Source organism: Lagenorhynchus albirostris, chromosome 16 (genome assembly GCF_949774975.1).
Source record: "Lagenorhynchus albirostris chromosome 16, mLagAlb1.1, whole genome shotgun sequence".
Taxonomy (NCBI): domain Eukaryota; kingdom Metazoa; phylum Chordata; class Mammalia; order Artiodactyla; family Delphinidae; genus Lagenorhynchus; species Lagenorhynchus albirostris.
Window position 1 is genome coordinate 18441497 of NC_083110.1, and position 27055 is coordinate 18468551.

Here is a 27055-nt window from a genome sequence, read left to right on the forward strand (position 1 = left end):
TTATTTCAGGTAACTTTCCATTCAGGAATAGTTAATATTTCAATGATTAAAATTTCAGGTGTTTAACTTCAAGCAGGCTCATCGTTACACTGAAGCTGAATTCTTCAGGTTCTTGTCTTTAAATTACTATACAAATCCATCACAGTCACATTCAAGCTATTAATTTAAAAACCATTTAACATTTGTTACCTAAGTAAATACAATTACTATACTCTACGTCATTCGATTTTATTTTTCTGTGTAGGAGCTGGCCTCTTTTGTGAGAATCCAGTCCCAGGTTCCTTATTATTCTGAAGAAATGAAACAGCTTCTGGTAGACAGTAATTTTCTATTAGAGGAGGGGATTCCTGCATAAGAAAATCAGTAATGTATTACGTTTTCAAGCAGTACACATTCTGGGCAGCAGCTTCTTCTATATTAACTCCCGAGTCATCTGGTATCAGTTTATAAAAGTCACAAAAGAGATGTGCAGCTTTTTTTTTCTTTTTTTTTTAAAGAAGATGTTGGGGGTAGGAGTTTATTTATTTATTTTTGCTGTGTTGGGTCTTCGTTTCTGTGCGAGGGCTTTCTCTAGTTGTGGCAAGCGGGGGCCACTCTTCATCGCTGTGCGTGGGCCTCTCACTATCGCGGCCTCTCCTGTTGTGGAGCACAGGCTCCAGACGCGCAGGCTCAGTAGTTGTGGCTCATGGGCCTAGTTGCTCCGCGGCATGTGGGATCCTCCCAGAGCAGGGCTCGACCCCATGTCCCCTGCATCAGCAGGCAGACTCTCAACCACTGCGCCACCAGGGAAGCCCCTGTGCAGCTTCTTTAAATAAAGATACAGAATGACCAGGTAGCACTTTTGCTCCTCCTGACTGAAGAAGGCATTTGAATCCTGCTTCTCGGGACCTATCAACATGTGAAGTAATCTTCCACCTGCTAAATGCTCCCTCAACAATGCGCGATTCTTGTCTTTGCTGGATTTTTTTCCCTCCATCTCATTGCTGCAAGTGCTACTTTTCGTTGCTGTACATTGATTCCAGTCAAAACATCAAGTATGGAACTGCTTCCCCGTTCTTAGCCTTCTGGCATGAAGCGCCCAGCAGTCCTGCAAGCTTCAAGGTAGGAGCGATAAAGCACCCTCTTCCCAGCTGCCCCTGAGGCTAAATACTTCTCGTTTTGATGTGGATGCCCTAAAACAGTGTGTGTACAGTTAGGATCAAAGCGCTGCTTCTCAATCACTAATCCACCTAGTTTTTCAATCAGATGACAATAATCCATATGTTCTTGAGGATTCAGAGATGACAGCTGAAATACGTACTGTTTTTTTTAAGTCTTCGTGAGTCTCCTTTACCGTTATCATCTTTTCTCTAGGGTGTGGAGCCACAGGTGGGTTGGCTAGGGGGAAGGCAATACCTGGAGCTTGAGGCGTAGGGATCAGGGGGCTGTCTTTTATTGGCGTTTCCAGTTCTTCAGAGATCGGGTGTTTGGGGGCTTCAGTCACACATGTGTTCCCAGGATCACAGCCTGTTCAGCAATTTCTGAATCATGTAAAGGCTCCTGGAAAGGAGAATCCTCCAATTCTTTAATGTCAACCTGAAGCTCAGAGTATTGTGTGGGACAACTAGGCCACCGCAAATTGCTGGCAAGTCTCGCTCTCTCTTCCCTGGCTGTGGCGTCATCCCAGATGACCTGTTCATTCTGGGAGGGCTCTGTGTTGACATCAGTTTGGCGAGACTGCCTCAGTGTCTTCAGGACTCTACTTTGTCGGCTGTGGGCAGAGTGAGTGAGGTCAGGGTTTGAAGAGGCACTATTACAACCATTTCTTGAGAGGGAAGTCCTCTGCCCTTGGGGTTTCACTACTGAAGTTGCAGACATTATCTCCAGCAGCTGCTTTGGAAAGTTCTCTCTCATCTCCAAGGTCTGTGTCAGAGCTCTTTTAGTCATTCCTTCCATTTCCACTTGAATTTACTGATTCTTTATTACTGGTGGTCATATTGTCTATATCATTTTCTTCTATGGGCAAATGGTCTGGCTCGTCATCCTTCGTTGTTGAATCTGCTGAGGTTATTACAAAGTCTGCCATCTTGCACTGCACTGATATCCAAGCTCATTTTGGGACTAAGAGTATGTGGATAAAGAGAAAAAGTTTTTAAAGCAATCTATTTTTCTTTCTTTTTTTTTTTAATTGAAGTGTAGTGGAGTTACAATGTTGTTGTGTTTCAGTTGTTCAGCAAAGTGATTTCAGGTGTACAGCAAAGTGTATATATATATATAATACATATGTATATAAATATATATATATATATATATATATTCTTACTCAGATTCCTTTCCCTTACAGGTTATTACAAAATATTGAGTATAGTTCCCTGTGCTATACAGTAGGTCCTTGTTGGTTATCTATTTTATATATAGTAGTGTGTGCATGTTAACCCCATACTCCTAATTTATCCCTCCCTCCGCTTCTCCTTTGGTAACCATAAGTTTGTTTTCTATGTCTGAGGGTCTATTTCTGTTTTGTAAATAAGTTAATTTGTATCATTTTTTTAGATTCCACATATAAGCTATGTCATATGATATTTTTCTTTGGCTTACTTCACTTAGTATAATAATCTCTAGGTCCATCCATGTTGCTGCAAATGGCATTATTTCATTCTTTTTTATGGCTGAGTAATATTCCATTGTATATATGTACCACATCTTCTTTATCCATTCATCTGTCGATGGACATTTAGGTTGCTTCCATGTTGTGACTATTGTAAATAGTGCTGCAATGAACACTGGGATGCATGTATCTTTTCAAACTATGGTTTTCTCCACATATATGCCCAGGAGTGAGACTGCTAGATCCTATAGTAACATGTAAAAGAATGAAATTAGCACATTCTCCAACACACAAAAATAATCTCAAAATGGATTAAAAACCTAAGTGTAAGGCTGGATACTATAAAACTCCTAGAGGAAAACATAGGCAGAACACTAACATAAATTGCAGCAATATCTTTTTGGACCCATCTCCTAAAGTAATGGAAATAAAAAACAAAAATAAACAAATGGGACCTAATTAAACTTAAAGCAAAGGAAACCATAAACAAAATGAAAAGACAACCTACAGAAAATATTTGCAAACAATGTGACTGACAGGGATTAATTTCCAAAATATACAAACAGCTAATACAGCTCAATATCAAAAAAACAAACAACCCAATCAAAAAATGGGCAGAATATCTACATAGATACTTCTCCAAAGAAGACGTACAGATGGCCAACAGGCACATGAAAAAATGCTCAACATTGCTACTTATTAGAGAAATGCAAATCAAATCTACAATGAGGTATCACCTCACAAAAAGCCTACAGACAAAAAATGCTGGAGAGATTGTGGAGAAAAGGGAATCCTCCTACAATGTTGGTGGGAATGTAAATTGGTACAGCCATTATGGAGAACAGTATGGAGTTTCCTTAAAAAACACTTTTAAAAAAAGAGGCTAGTTTTCAAGATGAATCATGGAAAACATAATAAAGTTACCTGGTGAATCTTCAAAATGTTGGAAACTGGAACTCTAACTAGAGTTAATGAGAGAATTTTTTGACCCAATATGAGACAAACTGAAGTGTAAGGATGTTAGTATATTGGAAATACAGCATATTGGAAATGTGATTATCAAGCAGAATAGAATTAGAAGTGATTACTGTATATGACAAAGCCAAGAATATTAACATATAGATATCAAGTCTACAAGTCTACAATGAATATAAGTAAAAAACAAATGAAATAATTTGATGCAGAAGTGAACAATTTAAATATGGTTATTTTAGTTTACAATGAAATATTTGGGTACTTGAAATAGTCTCACATATTTTGCTATTTTAAATATTTTTGAATCAAATAAGGGTTTACCATTTAATTAAAAGTATATGAGAAATGGTTTCTGCAAGAGAAACAAAACAAGAAGTAAAGCTATTAAGAGCCTACTGTGTGCCAGATACTCCTTTAGAAATTTTTACATTAATTTTTCTAGTTAATCGTCACACATAGCCTGACAGGTAAAAATACTGTCATTTCGCAGATAAAGCAATTGCAAATTTGAAAAGTTTGATTAACATAACTGAATGCACACAAGCACTGAGCAGAGGATTCAAACTCATCTCTTTCTTATTCTACCGTTTCAAATTCTTTCCAGAGGAATTCCACTGACATCCAGTTGTATAGAAATATATGTGCTTGCTTGTAGGAAGGATCTGAACCTGCATTAAGAAACAGTCTAAAACTATTTCAGTTGGAGCAGCCATGAGGCAGAGATATTAGATTTTTCATAGTTATTAATTACAGTGGGAGGAAGAGCTGCTATGTTAGAGGAGATTGAGTTCAATAAAAGCTGTTCATGGCAGAGAAAGCAGAAATGGTTCGGGAAGAAGCCTGCAGAGACACCATAAGTACTTTTTTCCTCACACATTTGACTCCTAAATAAGAGCTCTCACTGAAATGATAAAGTCTGAAGACCAGGTAAAGCTTAGTGTCTGAGGAACAGGGAGCAGATGCAAAATCCAGTTTTCACATGCTTTCACAATTAAACAATGAAAAAGGTACATTTTGGAAAGATATGTTTGCTCCCTTGTTTTAATTAAAGACAGCAAGTGCAGAAATACCTTGAATTCTGAGATCCTAAGAGAGCCAAAATAGCCTGAAGGCCTTTTCTACCACAAAAGTTAACGATGCTTATAAAAAAATAGGCCAGAACCTCAAACTTATTACAGCATGAGAGTTATGAGGTTAATAGAGAAAAAAGTGTTCAATGATAAGCAGTGAATATCAGAAAATTGATTATAAAACAAAGCTTTCCAAAGGTCCTACCTCAGGGAGTGGGAGGAAGGTATTGACTTAAATAGGGCTAATGTCACGAATTCATCTTCCACCCACTATGCAACTGGCACCTAGTTTAATGGGAGATGATTTTTCCATCCACTTACCTATCTCATGGATAAGCAAGAGATTATTTAGAGAACATGTTTTAGAATTAGAACATTTGTGAAATTTCATTTATGATAAATTTGGAATTCTCTAGTAATGTTAAAGATTTTCATCTGCTTGAACAAGAATTTCCATTCCTAGTTATATGTACTACAGGGAAACTCATGCACATATGCATGAGGAAAAATATACCTGATAGTGAACAACAGAAAACAACTAAAATGACCATCAGCAGGACAGTGGGTATTTATATGGTGGAATACCTTATAGCAGGTAAAATGAATGAGCTAAGCCATTTCTAACAAAATAGTTGAATCTGAAAAAAAGTTAGTGAAAAAATTAAGTGGTGATATATATTAGAAAATGTTAAATGTGCAAAATGATATTCTACATTATTTATAGATATGTTTTGTAAAAATTATATATTTATAATTTACATTATTTGTAATGTATAATTTACCTCACTTGTAGATATATATTATATATATATATATATAATATTATATATGAACACAGGTTTCCTTGAGGAGTGAATTTACCTCTGGATGAGGCATATATAGAATTAAGGAAGCTATAAAGGGATCACAACTTTGTAAATACTGTGTGTGTGTGTGTGTGTGTGTGTGTGTGTGTGTGTGGCATAAGTTGCACTCTTTGAGAAGTAAATTCTGATTCAGAATTTAGTGTTCAGGGTGTGTATTAAGGAGTGTCCTTGGGAGGCTTTTTTACCCCAGAATGAATCAATCATTGGTTATTGGCCACTCCAGAAGGACCTATCTTGCAGAGAGCAAATAAACTGAAGCTGAGGCAATTTGTAGGAAATTGACAGCTAAAGACTCTCAACTAACAGCTCCCCAGGCAGCAGTTGGGTCAATGAATTCTTTTGAAGGGGATCTGGGCACAATTAGATAAAGCAAGTCAAAAGACAAATGAGTAATTAAACTGCAAATAAATATGTGCAAAGAATATGGCTAACAAAGGATTGATATCCTTAGTACTTAAAGATTTCTTGCAGCTCATGAGAAAAAAGTAAATCAAACAATCTATTGGAAAAATGAACAGACTATTCACTTTCTCCATACGGACATATTCCATACATCTCCATACAGACATAAACAGACTATTCACTTTCTCCATACAGACATATTCACATGCACAAAAACAGGCAAATGACTACTCAGTGAATGAAAAGATGATATATCTCTTAAGGTCAAAGAAATACAAATTAAAACCAGAATTAAAAATCTCTGTTTAATAATAGCAAAGATACTTTTTGTTACCAAAGAGATGTGAAATACCTTATATGATCTATTGATAAAAATGACTTAAAATGTATGAGGAAGAATTTAACACTATATATCAGAACTTTTTTAAAAAGCTTATTGTTTTTGATCCAGAAATTTCCCTTCCAAAAATACAGCCCAAGTATACTGACGTATCTGCACAGAGACTATTTGATCAAATTTTAAAGTATAAACAAACACTGGAAATGAATAACCAAAATCTCTAATACTCTGAAACTTTAAATTATCCTAGAGCCACACAATAGAACAATATGCAATCCTTTAAAAATAATATATCTCTTTTGTTATGTAAAATGAAAACCTGAATATATAGTAAATAATGAGAAGAAAACACTATATAATGCCACTATTTATGTTTTCTCTCTTTATATAAATATTCATTCAACTAACACACACTCATACTCACAGACACACACACACACACTATGCCTGTTTATATGTAGAATCTCATTGCAAGCACACATTACAAGTAACACTATTTGTTATGGGAAGAAGGGTTAAGAAGCTTCAGGGAGAGAAGACTTACTTTTCAAATGTGTAATGTTCAATTATTTTCCCTATGAATTCATCGTGCATTCAGAATCTCTTGGGTTTTCCAATGATCAACAAATAAATGAAAACAAAACAAAAAGTATGTGAAAGAAATAGACCAGAATCCAAATAATTTTTTTCTTATAGTGGCAAGATTTTTATGTTGTTATTTTTTGCAATGGATATATTATATGAACATATAAGAATGTACTTATGAAAGATGAATCTATTTTTCAAATATAAGGAATTTTACAGTTTGGGGCATTAGAGAGGGAACATCAAGGCTTTGCCTAAGTTTTATGATTTTGTAAATTTTATTTCAAAACATTTTTTATATCACTGTAGGTATTTAGAATTTTTTAAATGCAAATTAATAAATGTTTATAAAATACAGATGCCCCCCAAAAAAGAGAAATGCAAACTTTTCTAAACGTCCACCAAAAGAAAATGACTAAAGAATTAATAGTTTGGTTGATATCATCTTTTGATGTGCATATGTGTTAGTTATACTCATTTTTACATTTTTGGTATATAATCCACCATGAACATTTCCATGTTCTTTATATTTTTTGCTCATAAAGTAATTAATATTTGAGTTTCTATTTTAATATAATTATATTTTTGTTTTCTATTTTATAAAAAAATTATTTTGCCTTTTGCACTAAGCTGCTCATATTTAAGAATATTAAGAATATTCTTAAGAATATATTTTATGTGCCCTTACATATTAAAAATATATTGCATGTGTTCCAAAAGAAGTTACCCCTGCCATTTATTTTTTAATATTTTTATTAAAGTATAGTTGACTTCAATATTATATTAGTTTCAGGTGTACAACATAGTGATTTGATATTTTTATACATTGAAAGATGATCTCCACAATGAGTTTATTTACCATCATTCACAGCACAAATTTATTACAAATTATTGACTGTATTATCTGTGCTTTGCCTTACATCCATGTGACTTATTCATTTTATAGCTGGATGTTTGTACTTCTTAATCCCCTTCATCTATTTCACCCATCCCCCTAACCCCACCCCTCTAGCACCACAAGTTTTTTCTCTGTAGCTGTGAGGCTGGATCCATTTTATTATGTTTGTTTGTTTTGTTTTTTAGATTCCACATATAAGTGAAATCATATAGTACTTGTCTTTCTCTGTCTGACTTATTTTACTTACCATAATACCCTGTTGGCCCATCCATGTTGTCACAATAGCAAGATTTCATTCTTTTTTATGGCTGAGTAATATTCCATAGTACAGGTATATCACACCTTCTTTATCCATTCATCTCTCAATGTGCACTTAGGTTACTTCCATATCTTGACTGTTGTAAATAATGCCGCAATAAACACTGGAGTGAATATATCTTTTTGAATTAGTGTTTTCATTTTCTTGGGAAAAATACTCAGGAGTGGAATTGCTGGATTGTATGGTAGTTCTATTTTTAATTTTCTGAGGAACCTCCATACTGTTTTCAGTAGTGACTGCACCAATTTACATTCCCGCCAACAGTGCATGAAGCTTCCCTTTTCTCTGCATTCTTACCAACACTTGTTATTTGTTATCTTTTGGATAATAGTCATTCAGACAAGTGTGAGGTGATATCTCATTGTGGTTCTGATTTGCATTTCTCTGATGGTTAGTGACATTGAGCATCCTTTAATGTGCCTGCTGACCATCTGCCTGTCTTCTCTGGAAAATATCTATTCAGATCATCTGCCCATTTTTAATTTTTCATGTTGAGTTTTATGAGTTCCTTGTTCATTAGATATTAACCACTTATCAAATATATTGTTTGCAAATATCTTCTCCCATTTAGTAGGTGGCCTTTTTCTTTTTCTTGATAGTTTTCATCACTGTGCAAAGTCTTTTTAGTTTGATGTATGTAGTCCCATTGGTTTATTTTTGCCTTTCTGGCCTCTGCATGAGAAAACAAAGTCAAAAAAATATTGCTAAGACAGATGTCAAAGAGGGTACTGCTTATGTTTTATTCTAGGAATTTTATGGTTTCAGGTCTCACATTTAAGTCTTTAATCCATTTTGAGTTTATTTTCATATATGGTGTAAGAAAGTGGCACAGTTTCATTCTTTTGATTGGAGTGGTCCAGTTTTCCCAGTACCATTTATTGAAGGAACTGTCTTTTCCCCACTGTCTTTTCTTGGCTCCTTCCTGTCGATTAATTGTGTATATCAGTGTGGGTTTATTTTTTGTTCTCTATTCTGTTCCATTGATCTGTGTGTCTGGTTTGTTTGTTTGTTTTGCCAGTACAATACTGCTTTGCTTACTATAGCTTTGTAAATACAGTCTGAAAACGCAGAGCATGCTGCCTCCAAGTTTGCTCTTATTTCTCAAGATTGTTTTGGCTATTCAGGGTCTTTGTGTTTCTATACACATTTTAGAATCATTTATTCTAGTTCTGTGAAAAATGCCATTGGTAGTTTGTTAGGGATTGCATTAACTATGTAGATTGCTTTGGGTAGCATGGATATTTTACATGTATTAATTTTTCTGATTCAAGAACATAGTATATCCACTTATTTGTGACATCTTTGATTTCTTTTATCAATGTCTTATAGGTTTTCAAGTACAAGTCTTTTACCTCCTTAATTAGATTTATTCCTAGGTATTTTTTGGATACAATTGTAAATGTGATTGTATTCTTAATTTCTCCATCTGACAGTTTGTTGTTAGTGTATGTAGACACAACAGATTTCTGCATTTTAATTTTGTATCCTGCAACTTTACTGAATTCATGTATTCTGTGGTTTGTTTGGTGGAGTCTTTAGAGCTTTCTATACAGTGTCATGCCGTCTACAAATAGTGACAATTCTACTCTTCAGTTTTTGATTTTATTTATTTTGGCCCTCTCTATTTTTTCTTGACAAGTCTGGCTAAAGGTTAATTTATTTTGTTTATCTTTTCAAAGAACCAGCTGATAGTTTTATTGATCTTTTTTTTTCTTTTCTTTTTTTTTTTTTTGCGGTACGCGGGCCTCTCACTGTCATGGCCTCTCCCGTTGTGGAGCACAGGCTCCGGACATGCAGGCTCAGCGGCCATGGCTCACGGGCCTAGCCGCTCCACGGCATGTGGGATCCTCCCGGACCGGGGCACAAACCCACGTCCCCTGCATCGGCAGGCAGGCTCTCAACCACTGGGCCACCAGGGAAGCCCTGATCTTTTCTATTGCTTTCATAATCTCTATTTTTTCTGCTCTGATCTGGTTTGTTTCTTTCCTTCACTAACTTTGGGTTGTGTTTGTTCTTTTGCTAGATTAGATTGTCTATTTGTGATTTTTCTTGTTTTTTGAGATAGGCTTGTATTGCTGTAAATTTCCCTCTGAGAACTGCTTTTGCTGTGTCTGATTTTGGATCATTTTGTTTCCATTTTCATTTGTCTCCAGTTACTTTTTGATTTCCTCTTTGATTTGTTCAGTAACCCATTGTTTGTTTAGTAGCACATTGTTTGCCATTCACATGCTTGTTTTTTGCAGTTTTATTTTTTCTTGTAGTTGATTTCTAGTCTCATAGTGTTGTTGCCAGAAAAGGGTGCTTAATATGATTTCAGACTTCTTAAATTTATTGAGACTGTTTTGTGGTCTAAGAAGTGAACTATCCTGGAAAATGTTTTGTGTGTGCTTGAAAATAATGCATATTCTGCTGCTTTTGGATGGGATGTTCTATATATATTAAGTTCATCTGGTTTAATATGTCATTTAAGCCATGGTTTTCTTATTGATTTTATGTCTGGATGATCTGTTCATTGATGTAAGTGGGGTTTTAAAGTCCCCTACTAATATTGTGTTACTGTCAATTTATCCCTTTATGTTTGTTAATATTTGCTTTATGTATTTAAGTCCTCTTATGTTGGATGCATATATATTTACAATTGTTATATCTTCTTGGATTGATCCCTTTATCATTATGTAGTGTCCTTCTTTGTCTCTTATTACAGTCTTTGTTTTAAAGTCCATTTTGTCTGATATAACTATTGCCACCATTGCTTTCTTTTCATTTTCATTTCCATGGAATACATTTTTCCATCCCCTCATTTTCAGCCTTTATGTTTAGATCTGAAGTGAGTCTCTTGTAGGCAGCATACATATGATCTGTTTTTTTTCTTTTTAATCCATTCAACCACTTTACGTCTTTTAATCGGAGCATTTAGTCCATTATATTTAAAGTGATTATTGATAGGTATATACTTCTTGCCATTTTCTTAATTGCTCTTTGGTTATTTTTGTATTGATTTTTGTGCCTTTCTTCTTATATTTTTCTCTCTTCCTTTGTGATTTGTTGACTATCTTTAGTGTTATGTTTGGATTCTTTCTCTGTTTTATGTGTGTATCTATTATAGGTTTATGGTTTGTGGTTACCATTTGTTTCTTATGTAAATATATACATATACCTATGATTATTTTAAGTTGATGATCTCTTAAATCTGAACACATGCTAACAACTCTGCATTTTTATTCCCCCTGACATTTAATCTTGTAACATTGTTTTTTACATCTTTTATTTTGTGTATCTTTTAAAGTGTCTTGATGTGGACCTCTTTGATCTAGTTCTTCTTGTTTGGGACTCTCTACGCTTCCTGGATGTGGATTTCTGCGTTATTTCCCTGGTTAGGCATGTTTACAGCTATTATTTTTTCAATTAATTTATCTGCCCTTTTCTCTCTTCTCCTCTGGGACTCCTATAATGCAAATGTTAATATGCTTGATGTTATTTCAGAGGTCTCTTAAACCATCCTCATTTTTTAAATTCTTTATTCTTCTTTTCTGTTCAGCTTGAGTGATTTCCATTACTCTTACAGTTTGCTGATCCATTCCTTTGTATCATCTAATCTAGTGTTCATTTCTTTTAGTGTATTTTTTAGTTCATTTACTGTATTCTTCAACTCTAATTATTTCTTTCTTATAGTTTCTAACTCTTCAAGTTCTCATTGTGGTTCTCCATTTTTTCCCAGTGACAATCTTTATAACCATTGCTCTTTATCAGGTAAAATACTTACCTTTGTATTACTAACTTTTTTGTTTCTTGGATTTTGTCTTGTTCATTTATTTGGAACAAATTCTTCTATCTTCTCATTTTGTTTGACTTTCTGTGTTTATTTCTATGAAACAGGCAAAACTTTTACCTCTCCTAGTCTTTAGGTATGGCCTTGTGTAGGAATATCCCTATGTAAACTGCTGTGTCCAGTGGCTTTGGCTGGAGGGCTGATGTTGGAATGGGTGTGGGCCAGGGCTTTTCTCAGAGCACGCCAGGGGCCACTGTCTTGTTGGGTGGTCTAGACATGGTCCCAGGTACATCCCAAGACTTTTCCCTGGGTGCACCTGGGGCTGACAACTGGTTGGAGTGCTAAAGCTGGAGCCAGGCATGGGCCGGGGGCATGCTAGTGTGGTCTTGCCAGGCCACCTAGAGCACCAGGTGCATTTCAATCAGCTGCCTCTGCACTGGAACTCAAAATAAGTACGTTTGTGTGCAAGCCCTTTAAAAGCAGAGTCTTGGTTTCCTACTACCCTCTGGCTCTCCGTTTCATAAAACCTAGTGGTTTTCAAAGCCAGTTATGGGGGCTTGTCTTCCCAGTGCTAGTTCCCATGGCTGAGGGGCACAATATGGGGCTTGAACCCTTCCCTTCTTCGGGATGACCTCTGAGTTTGTAATATACCCTCTCACTTATGGGTTGCCATGCTGGGCATATGGCTTCTGACTAAATTGCATCTCTGTCCCTCCAACCCTCCCCAATGTGCTTTTTCTTTATGTCCTTAATTGTAGGAGAGCTGTTCTGCTAGTTTTATGGTCATTCTCAGAGAAAGTTGTTCTACATGTAGTTGTAGCCTTGGTGCTCATGGGAGGAGGTGAGCTCAGGATCTTCCTACCCTGCCATCTTGATCCCACCTCTCCATCTCTGCCATTGAATGACAACCTCCTGGAAATAGTAACATAAGCTAACTATACATGATTGTAATTGCTTGAGAAATGGCCTAGAAAATTCAGCTTTCTGTACCTAGATTTTTCCATTCATATATATTGACATAAGTGTGATAAACATGAAGGAAGTATACCATTTCAAAGGGCATGCACTATTCCATTTAGGGCATAAAGTAATTATGGAACTAATCTATAAATTTTTTTTCTAATGTGAACAATATTGCAATTTTACAAATGCCTTTTTATCCATGTACAAATGGTATTTGTATGATAAATTTTTTTAAACATCTTTATTGGAGTATAATTGCTTTCCAATGGTGTGTTAGTTTCTGCTTTGTAACAAAGTGAATCAGCTATACATATACATATATCCCCATATCTCCTCCCTCTTGCGTCTCCCTCCTACCCTCTCTATCCCACCCCTGTAGGTGGTCGCAAAGCACGGAGCTGATCTCCCTGTGCTATGTGGCTGCTTCCCACTAGCTGTCTATTTAATATTTGGTAGTGTATATATGACCATGCCACATTCTCACTTCGTCCCAGCTTACCCTTCCAACTCCCTATGTCCTCAAGTCCATTCTCTATGTCTGCCTCTTTATTCCTGTTCTGGCCCTATGGCCCTAGGTTCATGACCTTTTTTTTTTTTTTTTTTTTTTTAGATAGCATATTTATGTGTCAGCATACAGTATTTGTTTTTCTCTTTCTGACTTACTTCACTCTGTATGACAGAGTCTAGGTCCATACAACTCACTACAGATAACTCAATTTCATTTCTTCTTATGGCTGAGTAATATTCCATTGTATATATGTGCCACATCTTCTTTATCCATTCATCTGTCAATGGACACTTGGGTTGCTTCCATGTCCTGGCTATTATAGAGATGCAGTGAACATTGTGGTACATGACTCTTTTTGAATTATGGTTTTCTCAGGGTATATGCCCAGTAGTGGGATTGCAGGGTCGTACGGTAGTTCTATTTTTAGTTTTTAAGGAACCTCCATACTGTTCTCCATAGTGGCTGTATCAATTTACCTTCCCACCAACAGTGCAAGAGGGTTCCTTTTTCTCCACACCCTCTACAAAATTTAGTGTTTGTAGATTTTTTGATGATGGCCATTCTGACCAGTGTGAGGTGATACCTCATTGGAGTTTGGATTTGCATTTCTCTAATGATTAGTGATGTTGAGCATCCTTTCATGTATTTGTTGTAATGTCAGAATATCTTCTTTGGAGAAATGTCTATTTAGGTCTTCTGCCCATTTTAGGATTGGGTTGTTTGTTTTTTTTGATAGTGAGCCTCATGAGCTGCTTGTATATTTTAGAGATTAATCCTTTGTCAGTTGCTTCATTTGCAAATATTTTCTCCCATTCCAGGGTTGTCTTTTTACCTTGTTTTTGGTTCCCTTTGCTGTGCAAAAGCTTCTAAGTTTAATTAGGTGCCATTTATTTATTTTTGTTTTATTTTTCATTACTCTAGGAGGTGGCTCAAAAAGGATCATGCTGTGATTTATGTCATAGAGTGTTCTGCCTATGTTTTTCTCTAAGAGTTTTATAGGATCTGGCCTTACATTTAGGTCTTTAATCCACTTTGAGTTTATTTTTGTGTATGGTGTTAGGGAGTGCTCTAATTTCATTCTTTTATATGTACCTGTCCAATTTTCCCAGCACCACTTATTGAAGAGGCTGTCTTTTCTCCATTGTATATTCCTGCCTCTTTTATCAAAAATAAGGTGGCCATATGTGCGTGGGTTTATCTCTGGGCTTTCTATCCTCTTCCATTGATCTATATTTCTGTTTCTGTGCCAGTACTATACTCTCTTGATTACTGTAGCTTTCTAGTATAGTCTGGAATCCAGGCGCCTGATTTCTTCAACTCCGTTTTTCTTTCTCAAGATTGCTTTGGCTATTCGGGGTCTTTTGTGTTTCCATACAAATTGTGAAATTTTTTGTTCTAGCTCTGTGAAAAATGCCATTGGTAGTTTGATAGGGATTGCACTGAATCTGTAGATTGCTTTGGGTAGTATAGTCATTTTCACAATGTTGATCGTTCCAATCCAAGAACATGGTATATCTCTCCATCTGTATGTATCATCTTTAATTTCTTTCATCAGTGTCTTATAGTTTTCTGCATACAGGTCTTTTGTCTCCTTAGGTAGTTTTATTCCTAGGTAGTTTATTCTTTTTGTTACCATGGTAAATGGGAGTGTTTCTTTAATTTCTCTTTCAGATTTTTCATCATTAGTGTGTAGGAATGCAAGAGATTTCTGTGCATTAATTTTGTATCCTGCTACTTTACCAAATTCATTGATTAGCTCTAGTGGTTTTCTGGTAGCATCTTCAGGATTCTCTTTGTATAGGATCATGTCATCTGCAAACAGTGACAGCTTTACTTCTTCTTTTCCGATTTGGATTCCTTTTATTTCTTTTTCTTCTCTGACTGCTGTGGCTAAAACTTCCAAGGGGGGCTTCCCTGGTGGTGCAGTAGGTGAGAGTCCGCCTGCCAATGCAGGGTACACAGGTTCGTGCCCCGGTCCGGGAGGATCCCACATGCCGTGGAGTGGCTGGGCCCATGAGCCATGACTGCTGAGCCTGTGCATCCGGAGCCTGCATGTCCAGAGCCTGTGCTCTGCAACGGGAGAGGCCACAACAGTGAGAGGCCCGTGTACCGCAAAAAAAAAAAAAAAAAAAACCCACAAAACTTCCAAGATTATGCTGAATAATAGTGGTGAGAGTGGACAACCTTGTCTTGTTCCTGATCTTAGTAGAAATGATTTCAGTTTTTTACCATTGAGAACAGTGTTGGTTGTGGGTTTGTCATATATAGCCTTTATTATGTTGAGATAAGTTCCCTCCATGCCTACTTTCTGGAGGGTGTTTTTTATCATAAATGCGTGTTGAATTTTGTCAAAAGCTTTTTCTGCATCTGTTGCAATGATCATATTGTTTTTCTCCTTCAATTTGTTAATATGGTTTATCACATTAACTTATTTGCATATATTGACGAATCTTTGCATTCCTGGGATAATCCCCACTTGATCATGGTGTATGAACCTTTTAATGTGCTGTTGGATTCTGTTTGCTAGTATTTTGTTGAGGATTTTTGCATGTATGTTCATCAGTGATACTGGCCTGTAGTTTTCTTTCTTTGTGACATCTTTGCCTGGTTTTGCTATTAGGATGATGGTGGCCTTGTAGAATGAGTTTGGGAGTGTTCCTTCCTCTGCTGTATTTTGGAAGAGTTTGAGAAGGGTAGCTGTTAGCTCTTCTCTAAATGTTTGATAGAATTCGCCTGTGAAGCCATCTGGTCCTGGGCTTTTGTTTGTTGGAAGATTTTTCATCACAGACTCAATTTCAGTGCTTGTGATTGGTCTGTTTATATTTTCTATTTCTTCCTGGTTCAGTCTCAGAAGGCTGTGCTTTTATAAGAATTTGCCCATTTCTTCCAGGTTGTCCATTTTATTGGCATATAGTTGCTTGTAGTAATCTCTTACGATCCTTTGTATTTCTGAAGTGTCAGTTGCTACTTCTCCTTTTTCATCTTTTTTTTTTTTTTTTTTTTTTTTGTGGTATGTGGGCCTCTCACTGTTGTGGTCTCTCCCGTTGCACTGCACAGGCTCCAGACGCAGAGGCTCAGCGGCCATGACTCATGGGCCTCGCCACGCCACGGCACGTGGGATCTTCCCGGACCGGGGCATGAACCCATGTCCCCTGCATCGGCAGGCATACTCTGAACCACCGCGCCACCAGGGAAGCCCCTCATTTCTAATTCTATTGCTTTGAGTCTTCTCCCTTTTTTTCTTGATGAGTTGGCTAATGTTTTATCAATTTTGTTTATGTTCTCAAAGAAGCAGCTTTTAGTTTTATAGATCTTTGCTATCATTTCTTTCATTTCTTTTTCATTTCTTTCTCATCTTATCTTTATGATTTCTTTCCTTCTGCTAACTTTGGGCTTTTTTCTTCTTTCTCTAATTGCTTTAGGTGTAAGTTTAGGTTGTTTATTTGAGATCTTTCTTGTTTCTTAAGGTAGGATTGTATTGCTACAAACTTCCCTTTTGGAACTGGTTTTGCTGCATCCCATAGGTTTTTGGGTCATTGTGTTTTCATTGTCATTTGTTTCTAGGTAGTTTTTGATTTCCTCAGTAATCTCCTGGTTATTTATAGTGTATTGTTTAACCTTCATGTGTTTGTATTTTTTTAGAGATTCTTTCCTGTAATTGATATCTAGTCTCATAGCACTGCGGTTAGAAAAGATACTTGATATGATTTCAATTTTCTTATATTTACCGAGGCTTGATTTGTGACCCAAGATATGATCTATCCTGGAGAATGTTCCATGAGCACTTGAGAAGAATGTGTATTCTGTTGTTTTTGGACGGAATGTCCTATAAACATTAATTAAGTCCATCTTCTTTAATGTTTCATTTAAAGCTTTTGTTTCCTCATTTATTTTCATTTTGGATGATCTGTCCACTGGTGAAAGTGGGGTGTTAAAGTCCCCTACTATGATTATGTTACTGTCAATTTTCCCTTTTATGGTGGTTAGCATTTGCCTTAGGTATTGAGGTCCCCTATGTTGGGTGCATAAATAATTACAGTAGTTATTCTTTATCTTGGATTGATCCCTTGTTCACTATGTAGTGTCCTTCTTTGTCTCTTGTAATAGTCTTTATTTTAAAATCTATTTTCTCTGATATGAGAATTGCTACTCCAGCTTTCTTTTGATTTCCATTTGCATGGAATATCTTTTTCCATCCCCTCACTTTCAGTCTGTATGTGTCCCTAGGTCTGAAGTGGGTCTCTTGTAGACAGCAGATATATGGGTCTTGTTCTTGTATCCATTCAGCCAGCCTATGTCTTTTGGTTGGAGCATTTAATCCATTTACATTTAAGGTAATTATCGATATGTTTGTTCCTATTACCATTTTTTTCATTGTTTTGGGTTTGTTATTGTAGGTCTTTTCCTTCTCTTGTGTTCCCTGCCCAGCGGAGTTCCTTTAGTATTTGTTGTGAAGCTGGTTTGGTGGTGCTGAATTCTCTTAGCTTTTGCTTGTCTGTAAAGGTTTTAATTTCTCCATTGAATCTGAATGAAATCCTTGCTGTGTAAAGTAATCTTGGTTGTAGTTTCTTCCCTTTCATCACTTTGAATATGTCCTGCCACTCCCTTCTGGCTTGCAGAGTTTCTGCTGAAAGATCAGCTGTTAACCTTATGGCGATTCCCTTCTATGTTATTTGTTTGTTTTCCCTTGCTGCTTTTAATACTTTTTCTTTGTATTTAATTTTTGTTAGTTTGATTAATATGTGTCTTGGCATGTTTCTCCTTGGATTTATCTTATATGGGACTCTCTGTGCTTCCTGCACTTGATTGAATATTTCCTTTCCCATATTAGGGAAGTTTTCCACTGTAATCTCTTGAAATATTTTCTCAGTCCCTTTCTTTTTCTCTTTTTCTTCTTGGACCCCTATAATTCTAATGTTGGTGCATTTAATGTTGTCCCAGAGGTCTCTGAGACTGTCCTCAATTCTTTTCATTCTTTTTTCTTTATTCTGCTCTGCAGTAGTTAATTCCACTACTTTATCTTCCAGGTCACTTATCCATCCTTCTGCCTCCATTTTTCTGCTATTGATTCCTTCTAGAGAATTTTTAATTTCATTTATTGTGTTGTTCATCATTGTTTTTTTGCTCTTTAGTTCTTCTAGGTCCTTGTTAAATGTTTCTTGTATTTTCTCCATTCGATTTCCAAGATTTTTGATCATCTTTACTATCATTCCTCTGAATTCTTTTTCAGGTAAACTGCCAGTTTCCTCTTCGTTTGTTTGATATGATGGATTTTTACCTTGCTCCTTCATCTGCTGTGTGTTTTTCTGTTTTCTCATGTTACTTAACTTACTGTTTTTGGGGTCTCCTTTTCACAGGCTGCAGGTTCGTACTTCCCATAGTATTTGATATCTGCCCCTAGTGGCTAAGATTGGTTCAGTGGGTTGTGTAGCCTTCCTGGTGGAGGGGACTCGTGCCTGTGTTCTGGTGGATGAGGCTGGATTTTGTCTTTCTGGTTGGCAGGACTGCATCCAGTGGTGTGTTTTGGGGTTGCCTATGACTTAATTATGATTTTAGGCAGGATCTCCAGTAATGGGTGGGGTTGTGTTCCTGTCTTGCTATTTGTTTGGCATAGGGTGTCCACCACTGCAGCTTGCTGGTCGTTGAGTGGAGCTGGGTCTTTGCGTTGAGTTAGAGATCTCTGGGAGAGCTTTTGCCATTTGATATTACATGGAGCTGGGAGGTCTCTGGTGGACCAATGTCCTGAACTCGGCTCCTGCACCTCAGTGGTACAGGCCTGACACTTGGTTAGAGCACCAAGACCTTGTCAGCCACATAGCTTGGTTTAACAATATATGTATACTTAATTTCTATTGATATAGCAAATTTTATTGCAAAAATTGTCATTAATTAACACTTTTAGTTATAGGTGTGAGGGCATCTTCTTTTAAATACATTCAACAAAATTTTATACAATTGTACATTTTGTTAGATTTGATAGTGGAAGAAAAATGAAATTTCGTGTTTTGAATTTATATTTATTTGGATAAATTAGGGCATCTCATTACATAGCTATTAGCCATTTGAATTTTTATTGGCTTCACTTTTTATATTCTATGTTTATATATCTAATTAATATTAATTAGAGACAGGAAAACTTTGAACATCATACTGTTGGATTTTGTTTCTCAGTTTCTAAGTAGGTTATTTGTTTAAATTTCTTTAATGGTATGTGATATTATAGATGTCTTATAGTACGTAGTTTCATTTGTTTATCGTTTTTGTGAAATTTCAATGAGTTCTCAAACTTAAAATCATTTCCATGATGTGTGTGTGTATATATATTTCCCCCTGTGGCTAGTTTATTCATTCATAAAATGTGAATAATAATAGTACTCTATTATTATAGAGTAATACTCTATAATTAGAGTATTAATTAGAGTAACTCTAAGTTACTAAGTAACTCTAAGTAACTCTAACTAAGTAACTCTATAATTAGAGTAACTCTACTCTATTACTCTATTATTATAGTACACTATAAATTCTAGAAAGTGTTGATAATATAATTTTATTTATTTTCCTGACTGGGATGCTAGTTGTTGATATCCAATTTATAATAATGCAGGTTTCCTCTGCATATTTTAATTTTCTCATCTATTAGATAGCAATTTGTACATCATCTTCTGTTTATTTCTGTGTTTTATTCTGTTTCATTGACTTATCTTTTTTTCCATATTACTTTGCTGTAGAACCTTAATAATTCATTTCCTTATCTGGCAAGGCAACTGTCTTCCATTGTAAATTGTTTTACTTTTAAAGTAGAGCAATAAGCTATTCTTACCTCTAAATTCAAGGCATAAAAATCTATATCAATATATGTAAAACCCCTCTCATATTGTGTTATTTTATTATTTTCTCCTTTAGTCATCATTTTCATTCTCATGAGTATTCACTGTATGTTCTTACAGTTCTTTTCCAACCATTTATTTAGAATTGTTTCCTTTCTTTAAAATATATTTAGTGTGGTTGTATATACAAGTTCTTAATTTTACATAAATGTTATCATATTACAAATCTCATCCAATTTCTGACATAGGGTAGGCAAAAAGAAATAAAGGAATAAGAAAGAGAAACTTTCTTTTGGTTCAAATAGCTGAATGAATCTTCAGTTAAACTCTTACAATTCATAAATGAATTGCGCATGCTCACTGGGAAATGATCATTACATAAAAATCAATTTTATTTTTATATACCAGCAACAAAACAAAAAAGATAAAATTAAATTTGAAGAACCATTTCCAGTTTTGTCAAAAATACCAACAACTCAGGAATAAATCTAGTGGATGGTGTGAAAACTATAAAGCACTATTGAAAGAAATTCAGAGTCCATATGAATGTAGGGATATACCATGAATACAATGTATGTGTATTTGTATATATATATCCTATATATATGTGTGTATATATATATTCTCTCATACACGTTGTCTCTATACATTGTATGTATATACATATACATACACAATGAATGAGATTAAATATTTTAAATATGTTAATTCTCCCTAAATTTATCTTTAGATTCAATGCAACCCAACCAAACCATTTGGGTTCAATGCAACCCAACCAAATAATCATAATATTATGATTATTAATTGATGAGCTGATTCTAAAACATGAAAACACAAAGGACAAAACTTAGCAATGGGTATGTTTTTCCCCATTCCTCTTCAAGGCTATAGGACACTATCTGGCCTCTGACCCTACGCTTGGTGCAAAGGCCTCCCTCACTGCCCTGGTCTAAGGGAATGAGAAGAGGAATGTGTAGGCAGATTCATCCCAGTCTCTTTATGCTCTGAACATCTAACACTTCCATCCTTCACTTGCACCTAGAGGGGTACCTGCCTTTTCTCACTGCTGTCTCTGAAAATATGTCGTGTTGTGGTCCCTTCTTTAATCAGATCTCATGGCCCAATATCCTTCAAAGAGTACTTGTAGTTCCACTTTTATTTATTCATCTGATTATAAATTCATTAATTTAAACATGACTGTTCTACCTTTCTAGAGATTTAGGATGGAGAGAGCCAATTGCAATATGTAGTTACAATTTTGATCCAAGTTTCCTAAGTCAGTTTTTCCTTAAAAACTTCGGCAATACTAGTTGGAAGCAGCCGCATGGCACAGGGAGATTGGCTTGGTGCTTTGTGACAGCCTGGAGGGGTGGGATAGGGAGGGTGGGAGGGAGGGAGACGCAAGAGGGAAGAGATATGGGAACATATGTATATGTATAACTGATTCACTTTGTTATAAAGCAGAAACTAACACACCCTTGTAAAGCAATTATACCCCAATAAAGATGTTAAAAAAAAAAAAACTTTGGCAATAAAAATTAGTTGTTGAGTACTCTATATATAATATCTTAACACAACAACATCCCAAAACAACAGGGTTGTTGAGTATTCAAATCAGTAAAATCTTATGCCCTCTTTTTTTGCCAAAGCAAATTTAAGGGTAAACAATAAGCTATTATAAATGTTTGCAATGATACATATCTATAATTTTCATGAGCTGTCTTCAGCTTCAGTCCTACATTTATAACACTGATGACTTTCTTGAGGAGTCCTTCTAGACTCACGAAGTAACTGGCAGAATCTCCAGTGGATTTGCCATAGAAACGGTATTCCCATGATGAGTTAGCATAGACATTCAATCTCTAACATGAGGACTCTGGGATCAGTTAAAAATGATTTTCCTGAGTCCTATAAATCAACAATCTACTTGGAAGGAAATAGCTTACAGTTTCTTTTATTAGTTTCCTGAGGACACCAAACTCTAGATTTTGCTTTATCAGTTTATCGACTACTTTCTTTTGCATACATCATTTTTATACACATATTGCTTATGAATCTAGTAGGGTTTTTTCCTTTAAAATACCCTGACTCAAATGGCAGTTCTATTTTTAGTTTTTTAAGGAACCTCTATACTGTTCTCCATAGTGACTGTACCAATTTACATTCCCACCAACAGTGTAGGAGGGTTCCCTTTTCTCCACACCTTCTCCAGCATTTATTGTTTGTGGATTTTTTGATGATAGCCATTCTGACCAGTATGAGGATACCTCATTGTAGTTTTGATTTGCATTTCTCTGATTATCAGTGATGTTGAGTATCTTTTCATGTGTTTGTTGGCCATCTGTATGTCTTCTTTGGAGAAATGTCTATTTAGGCCTTCTGCCCATTTTGGGGTTGGTTTTTTTGTTTTTTGATATTGAGCTGCATGAGCTGCTTGTATATTTTGGAGATTAATCCCTTGCCAGTTGCTTCATATGCAAATATTTTCTCCCATTCTGAGGGTTGTCTTTTCATCTCGTTTATGGTTTTCTTTGCTGTGCAAAAGCTTTTAAGTTTTATTAGGTCCCATTTATTTTTTAATATCCATTACTCTAGAGGGTGGGTCAAAAAGGATCTTGCTGCAATTTATGTCATAGAGTGTTCTGCCTATGTTTTCCTCTGAGAGTTTTAGAGTGTCTGGCCTTACATTTTGGTCTTTAATCCACTGTGAGTTTATTTTTGTATATGGTGTTAGGGAGTGTTATAATTTCATTCTTTTAGATGTAGCTGTCTAGTTTTCCCAGTACCACTTATTGAAAAAACTGTCTTCTCTCCATTGTATATTCTTGCCTCCTTTGTCATAGATCAGGAGACTATAAGGGCATGGGTTTATGATCCAGCAATCCCACTCCTGGGCATATAACCAGAGAAAAACAGAATTCAAAAAGATACATGCACCCCAATTTTCATTGCAGCACTATGTGCAATAGCCAGGACATGGAAGCAACCTAAATGTCCATCAACAGATCGATAAAGATGTGGTACATATATATAATAGAATATTGCTCAGCCATAAAAAGGAATGAAATTGTGCCAGTTGCAGAGATGTGGATGGACCTAGAGACTGTCATACAGAGTGAAGTAAGTCAGAAAGAGAAACAAATACTGTAGAATATCACTTATATATGGAATCTAGAAAAATGGCACAGATGAACTTATTTGCAAAGAAGAAATAGGGACACAGATGTAGAGAACAAACGTATGGATACCGAGGTGGGGGTGAGGTGGGTTGAACTGGGCGGTTGGGATTGACATATATACACTACTATAAAGAAAATAGGCAACGAATGAGAACCTACTGTATAGAACAGGGAACTCTACTCAGTGCTCTGTGGTGTCCTAAATGGGAAGGAAATCCAAAAAAGAAAGGATATATGTATACATATGACTGATTGACTTCGCTGTACAGTAGAATCTAACACCACATTGTAAAGCAACTATACTGCAATAAAAATTAATAAAATAAAAAAATAAAATACCCTGATTCATAAGTGACATTATGAAGTACATATTAGCAGTGGGATATTCAGAGAGAGAGACAGATAGAGACAGAGAGAGAGAGAGAGAGAGAGATTCTTGAAGCCTAGATATAGTTTACTTTAAAGAGTTGCCAATATGTCATCTCTATCAAAGGTAGCTCAGAATCACATGCCAACGGAAAAATGGCAAAGAAAAGAACACCAGAAATAAGAGTAGTGCTCTGAGTGGAAACTAAAAAATTTGACACGAAAAGGCAAAAGTAGACAGAAAATGAATGTTTTCAATTTATGAAGGCATGAAAGAAGTGATGAAAATATCTCATTGTTCTACATGACTAAGTATAATTCACTTTACTCCCATTACAATTTATGGTCACTTCTCTAAACAGTTGTTTCATTTAATATGTGATTGACAAGCATTTTCCTTTTTGCTAAATTAAAATAAGCATGCACTTTAGCTTCAGTTATACATTTGAGGAAAAGAGAGACTTTTTTAATTTCATTTTTTGTTTTACTTTTTTATAATCACAGAAGTGTTGGACTTAAAGTCAAAACTAAGTAATATTTCATTTGATGCAGTCTTATCTCAAAGATGCATGAAAGGATTCACAGTGATTTTCTGGATAATGACATTTTGCAGGTATGTTATGACCCCAAATTTTAAGTTCTGTCTTTTATTTTCAAATGTACTGTTTATTTAAGTACACCAACATGATTATCAATAGGTTTTATGTATTATTAACAGGATGAAAATGGAGAATATGTTGGTCTTATAATGCATACATTATTCATCCTATGTCATTTCATTTACTCTTGAGCAAAACAAGACGTGACCTTAATTTTTAAGGTAATAGCTGACTTGCTTCTTTAACAAGAAGTGTGCCTGCATATCGAAGTTAACTTTAATCCCTTAGATATATCTTTAAAAGTTACTTTTTTATTTTAGAAAATTTCCAAAAGTTTTTTGTATACTCTGAACACTTAATTAACAGATATTGCTAGAAGAATAAGTGCAATTTACACCAGAGAGGTAACACGGCAAATCCTAGAACCATAGATATTATCAAATCTAAATATATGTAACATTATATACTGCAAATCTGTTTGACAAGTTCAAGTACAATAGCTTTACAATTCAACTTGCATTATCCTAGTGATAATTTAGAATCTAACTCAACTCACGTAGAATCTTTACTAAGCACACACACATACCCATATATTAAAATATATCACTTAATATTGTAAGCTTTCATATTGTAAATATTATATAAAATTTTGATTTCTTAATAAAACTTCAAGAGACTTAATTTGTCTAGACACAAGTACAATTGATAGTATTGTGTCTAGACAATATTAAAAAGCTTGTATAAGAAAAAAACTAATAATAAAACATTCACTTTTTAGGTGTCAGTAAACCTGTATAGAATTGAACATTTCAGAAATATTGTGATGACTAATTATGACAAGCTCTGCTTTTACCTTTTATTCCCTCTTTCTAAGAGAAAATGTGTCCCTTCTTAGGTTGGCACTTATCTCTCCACCTATGTGTTTGTACTCATATATAATATTCTCCTGGCCTCTAAGGATTGTTGTTTCTTCATATTACTCCCTTCTTGTCTAAATTTTAACTTGTCTACACTCACTGGCTCTTTACAGAAGGCCCTAAATATATGCTATATTGCAAATCTTCCATATTATTGTTATCATTATTTTACTACATTTATTGTGGTTCCTCCAAAGCTATGTTCCTCTCTCTGCCCTTTGCTTTCCAAATTCCTGGAAAGAACTTTCTTCCTGTTGATAATTCCCATTTATATTTTTAGTCTCTGGTTTCAGAATCTACCCCTGAAATTTCATTGTACTGGATTGCAGCTACCAAATTTAATGAATTCTTCATTTTTAATATTGTTCCACCCCATGAGACATATCTAATCAGACATGAACTCCTATTCTGCTTTTATCAAACCATTTCATATCAGTCTTTGCTTGTGTCTTTGTATTGTGTCAACAGGGCTAGGGTGAACGACATTTCATTTCCCAGAATACCCTTCATTGTATATTTTATTAAAATGGGTCACAAAAGTGATATTTTAGAGATTAGAAGGTAAAAGTGAAGCACAATTTTTTTTTTTTTTTTTTTTTTTTTTTACTGTTTACAGTGTTGGTGGAAGGGCAGCAAGAAGTCTTATATCTCAGGCATGTTGTCACCTACCTGCTAGTTTGTCTCATTGGCTTGAGGCATCAATTGCTCCACTTTCTCTGAGCTCTGTCTTCAACTTCTCCAAGTCCTGGGCCAAGCGTTTTTTTAAGTTCATGGGTAAGAGCATGATTTTCTCCTGAGGATAGCTATGTCATAAAGTTGGAGGCAGTAAGACACTTAGGTTCCAGTCTGTCCTGTGGGTTCCAGCCCATATTCATGGGTTCCAGTTTATCTTTATTCTATCTTTATTCTTATCTTTATTCTTCATATCCATCTTCTATTTCTCACTGGCTGCCCTACGGATTTCAACCTCTAGGATCAGATGTGAATACAGAAATCTTTTTTTTGTTTGTTTTTAATTTTATTTTTGCTTTTTTGGCTGCTTTGGGTCTTTGTTGCTGCGTGCGGGCTTTCTCTAGTTGTGGTGAACGGGGACTACTCTTCATTGCACAGGCTTCTCACTGCAGTGGCTTCTCTTTGTTGTGGAGCACGGGCTCTAGGCACGTGGGCTTCAGTAGTTACAGCAAGTGGGCTCAATAGTTGTGGCTAGCAGGCTCTAGAGTTCATGGGCTTAATTGCTCCGTGGTATGTGGGATCTTCCTGGACCAGGGATTGAACATGTGTCCCCTGCATTGGCAGGCAGATTCTTAAGCACTGCACCATCAGGGAAGTCCAGTAGAGCAATCTTAACACAGACTCTTTAACCAACTCCCGCAGCTGTGCAAGGGCAGACTTTTCTAATAAATTATGTAAGTATATTTATCTCTATCTTATCTATCTATATCTCTGTATATCTATCTATCTATCTAATCTGTCTCTCTATCCATCCATCTCTCCTAGTGATTCTGCTGCAATTATAAAAACCAAAATGAGAGTCCTGTGATCTCTTAAGAATTCTTGTCTTTGATAGGGATTGCGTTGAATCTGTAGATTGCTTTGGGTAGTATAGTCATTTTCACAATGTTGATCATTCTAATCCAAGAACATGGTATATCTCTCCATCTGTTTGTATCATCTTTAATTTCATCAATGTCTTATAGTTTTCTGCATACAGGTCCTTTGTCTCCTTAGGTAATTTATTCCTAGGCATTTTATTCTTTTTGTTGCAATGGTAAATGGGAGTGTTTCCTTAATTTCTCTTTCAGATTTTTCATCATTAGTGTATAGGAATGCAAGAGATTTCTGTGCATTAATTTTGTATCCTACTACTTTACCAAATGCATTGATT

General features: G+C 35.6%; 1 pseudogene; it reads right to left on the bottom strand.

Annotated features, from left to right (window-relative positions):
* Positions 1–217: 217 nt before the first annotated feature.
* Positions 218–27055, bottom strand: part of LOC132507511 (DNA topoisomerase 2-binding protein 1-like) — a 121048-nt pseudogene continuing 94210 nt past the window's right edge.